Source organism: Sinocyclocheilus anshuiensis, unplaced genomic scaffold (genome assembly GCF_001515605.1).
Source record: "Sinocyclocheilus anshuiensis isolate Anshui unplaced genomic scaffold, SAMN03320099.WGS_v1.1 scaffold210, whole genome shotgun sequence".
Classification (NCBI taxonomy): domain Eukaryota; kingdom Metazoa; phylum Chordata; class Actinopteri; order Cypriniformes; family Cyprinidae; genus Sinocyclocheilus; species Sinocyclocheilus anshuiensis.
The window spans coordinates 1,731,879-1,736,085 of record NW_015547666.1 but is presented as its reverse complement, the minus strand read 5'-3'; the positions used below and the strand labels follow the sequence as shown (position 1 = coordinate 1,736,085).

The window sequence follows — 4,207 nt, the reverse complement described above, 5'->3', positions numbered from 1 at the left end:
GCCCCCTTAGATGTAAGGCTACATTTACACTGGTGCGTTTATGTTTTAAAATGAAAACGATCCTCGTCATACCGGCGTTTCCACTGCATTTCAAGCCGGCTTTCCTTCGTCTTATAATCAGGGTTGTCTTATATTCGGGCCAATACGGTACTATTCCACAATTTAGTCTTGATGAGCATACAAGAGACTTTCATTATCACGCATGCATCACAATTTTGCTTACATTTTATTAGTGTCTTAGAAATAGTGCAGAATCTAAATATTCTTTCTTAATTTTATGTCTATTTGTTTTGCATTTTGGAGAATGCAGCAATATTTTATTTCCATACTTAATTGGGGAAAAAAATCACGTTCCATCTGGTCTCAGATTTTAGAACTTTATACATATAAAGTCTATATTGGAGACAATCTATAAAGTGCTGGACAAAAATGATGGGAATAAATAATTCATGTCTGTACATGCTCTTCACTACCATTCATATTCACAGAAGCAAGTCAGCATAGGTCTAAGACCCCCCCACCACGCCAGAATAAAATAATGGCTCAGTGACGCATACATTTTTAGTACATTCTAAGTTCTAACATCACCAAAAAACTGTCAAAACAAATGCTGCTTTAGAAGTGATAATAAGCACATTTCTCTGCATATCATGCATCATGCACACTCAGAATAAAATATTCCACTGCAATTAACCGTACAAGGCGAAAGCACAGAGGATGGGGACATAAACAGTCACTTTGGGAAATGTCACTCTCCAGCTTAAAATAAATCAGTGTGTACGGGGCCAGTGAGCAACAGGTGGGTCCTGCCATACAAAGGCCACTTGAATGCAAAGGCTGTGCCTGTCATGCTATTGCTAAAAATATATATATATATATATATATATATATATATATATATGATTATATAAATATAATGCTTTAGCAGTTATAGTGGATTTACAACATGAATTCCAAATTAACCATGTGAAATTTGAATAAACCTCTGTGAAGTTATTCATTTTTATGGAATATTATTTTTGTAGGTTCTGCATTGACTGCCGCTAGTGATATTAACAAAGCCTGTGACAGTCGTTCATTGCTTAACACTGAAAAAATAAAAAAATATGTGTAGAAACGTTTTTTAAATTGTAAATTGAGTACATTTTCACAATTACAAATGCATTGAATTAAACATGAAAGTTTGAAACAAAAAAAAAACTGTTCTTGTAAAAAAAATAAATAAAATAAAATAAAAAACCTTTATTTTAAAATCTACATTATTTTTTATGATTTACTTTACTTATTTATTTATTCTATCACAGTGTACAATTCCCTTCATGCTGTGAATCATCATTTTCATGAAAAATCATGAGCTCTGAGATTTGGCAGTACTGGAAATATACAAACTTTTGATACTAAACAGCACCCTGTAAATGCGTACGACATGTTCCCTTCTATAAAAATGGAGTTGTTGGTATTTTCTCGACACTTTCTGCATCTTGTCCCCCTCATCTCAGTGTAAGCGTATCCAGCAGCTGGCCCTGTCTGTCTCGAGCCGAGCGCACAGATCGCAGGGCCTGTCTGCAGCACACACACACACTCTACTGTCTGCTGCCACTGCTTCTCACAGCTTCGATATGAGGCTGACCAATGGATTTTAAAGCTGATTCGAAGCCAAACGTTCTAAGGTGAACATGAAGGTCCTCAAAAACATTCCACTGATAGTTCTTCTGGCATATTTCAGCCTGAGTGAAGGGCTCCAGAGAGGTGAGTCACGGCTTCTGATTGTGAATAATTATCTTGTGTTGTGCAAGCATGAGCCACGGAAGTGAGGCAGTTTGTTGAATATTGAGATACTATGATCAGGGATCTGGTGAATTAGATATTTCACTGTGTGAGTTCATTGAAAATGAGGTTTGTTTCTAATTTAAATGGAAATAAAGTTTTAGGATTTTGAAAAGATAGATCTATCTATCTATCTATCTATCTATCTACCTATCGGAGGGGTGAACTGTTTGATTTTTGGGTATATTATAAAACGTGCTGAGATGTCTGAAATGCTTTTTGCATAGTTCTTTATACTTTTTTTACAGAATAAAGTTTATTTTGTTTCGTATTTTGCTTAAATAAATAATTTTGCCTGTCAAAAAATGTTACATTTAGCTGTTGCAAATTAGTTTGACCTTTTATTTATTTATTTATTTTTGTAAATAAATTGTTTTTATTATTGGTTTTGAGGCACAAAATAGTTTACCTAAGGTATGTGTTAAATAAATTTTGTATTGGCACATATACCTTACTTAGCTATAAAATAATAATAATAAAAATAAAATAACATTTCCACTTGTATTGAAAAACATTCAGTTCTTTTTCACAATACATGGGTTAAGTTGTCACAATTGAACCTGCTGTTAAACAGCGTATTATTAGGATTTTTAGCAACACAGTTATGAAACAAATGACTCTATTCAGCAATATGTGAAATGCATAAAAACATCAAGAAAGCAATATGAAGATAAGATATCCGATTCATCCATGTTTCAACATGTCAAACGTGTCAAAAGTTTGTTATGAAAGGAGCTGTTTCGGACAGCAGTGATACAACATGTGCTGCTGTATTAATAATAATAGTATCAATGGTCACACATAACAATTACTTCATGTCATCATAGATTAAAGGATGGAAGTTTCCAGCATGTTCCTTCCACAATATGCAATACCATACCATGTTCAAATGCTAACCTATAATTTTCAAATCAAGTCAAAGTTTTTTTTTTTGGTAACACTTTATTTCGATAGTCCACTTTAGACATTCTATTAACAGTAAGTAACTTTGCAACTACATGTCAACTAGCAGTTAGTAGAGTATTAGTAGACTGTCTGCTTAATATCTTCTAACACTTTCTCTGTCAACATTCTACTAACCCTAAACCTACCCTGAGAGTTAGTAGACATGTAGATGCAAATTAATGAGAATTAGTTGACACGTAGTTGACATGTAGTTACAAAGTTACTTATAGTTAGTAGAATGTCTAAAGTGGACTATCGAAATAAAGTGTAACCTTTTTTTTTTTCATATTTTTCTTCGCATCCACAGTGAATAAACATTTATTATAGTCTGGTTTTCTTGACTATTTGAGAAAAGCAATTACATACAGATCACATTTGTAGAATAATTTACAAGGCTTTACAGTATCAGTCTCAGAATCACTGACAGATGGGTTTTGATTTGTGTATTTATGATTTAAACTGTGAGGTCACGTCAAGCCTGAACTATAATTTGTGACATATGACTTCTGGAGAACTGAAAACCATAGCTGTGACCTCAGAGCTTTGAACCTCAATATCTTCCAACTGGAAATGTTTATAATGACTTTAGGAGCCTGCGTAAGCAGAGCTCCAGATGGAGAAGATACACTGTACACCAACCGTTTCTCTGAGATACACTCATGCGGTTACTAATCAACATCTTAAAATAACTTATGAGGTCATTATTAGTACGGTATGTTGGCATTGGACAGTATGCTACAATCAATTGTTCTACATAGAGCAAACACAGCGACACCTTGATTTATAGAATTTGCAAAAGGTTAAGATGGAGAATATTGATTTAGAATGTTCGAGTATGGCATGATACACAAGGTAACGTCTTAGATACATATGGAAGGCTTGAAAATGTGGATACATGTATAATTCCAGATATGGAATCTGTATTTAATATACCTAGAAACACAGTGGTGAAAGCGTTCTTCCCATCCATCATATAACAGAAGCTGGGGTCAAAACATTATCATTTGCGCACATAATTTCTTCAAATTTACCAAAAAATGACTATAAAGAAAATGCCTTCTGGATTTCTAAAGCAATGGTTCTCCGCTGATAGGTCGCAACCAAGCGGCAACCTTCCGGTCTCTCTCGTGAAGCCAACACGGAAGTGACTAAAACTGCAATTCGTCAACTGGTCGCTAGAGGCTGGCTCCAAAAGGGTGTCAGTCCCATAGACTCCCCATGTTAAAATGCCCAACTTTACTGCAGAAAAAAAAATGTTTACAGCCTGTTACAAAAAGTGGTTTTGGTCTATATAGCTAATTTTGGCCTTCATGACAACTTTTTTTATAACTCATCCATTTAAATTATATTAAGCCTTAAAGTTCTGCATAATTAAGGGCGTGGCCACTTGAGTGACAGGTGGATTGCCACTGCTGTCACCACCGTCGAGCTAGGT

General features: G+C 34.6%; 1 pseudogene; it reads left to right on the top strand.

Annotated features, from left to right (window-relative positions):
* Positions 1 to 1,519: 1,519 nt before the first annotated feature.
* LOC107702604 (muscle, skeletal receptor tyrosine-protein kinase-like) overlaps positions 1,520 to 4,207 on the top strand; it is an 18,582-nt pseudogene continuing 15,894 nt past the window's right edge.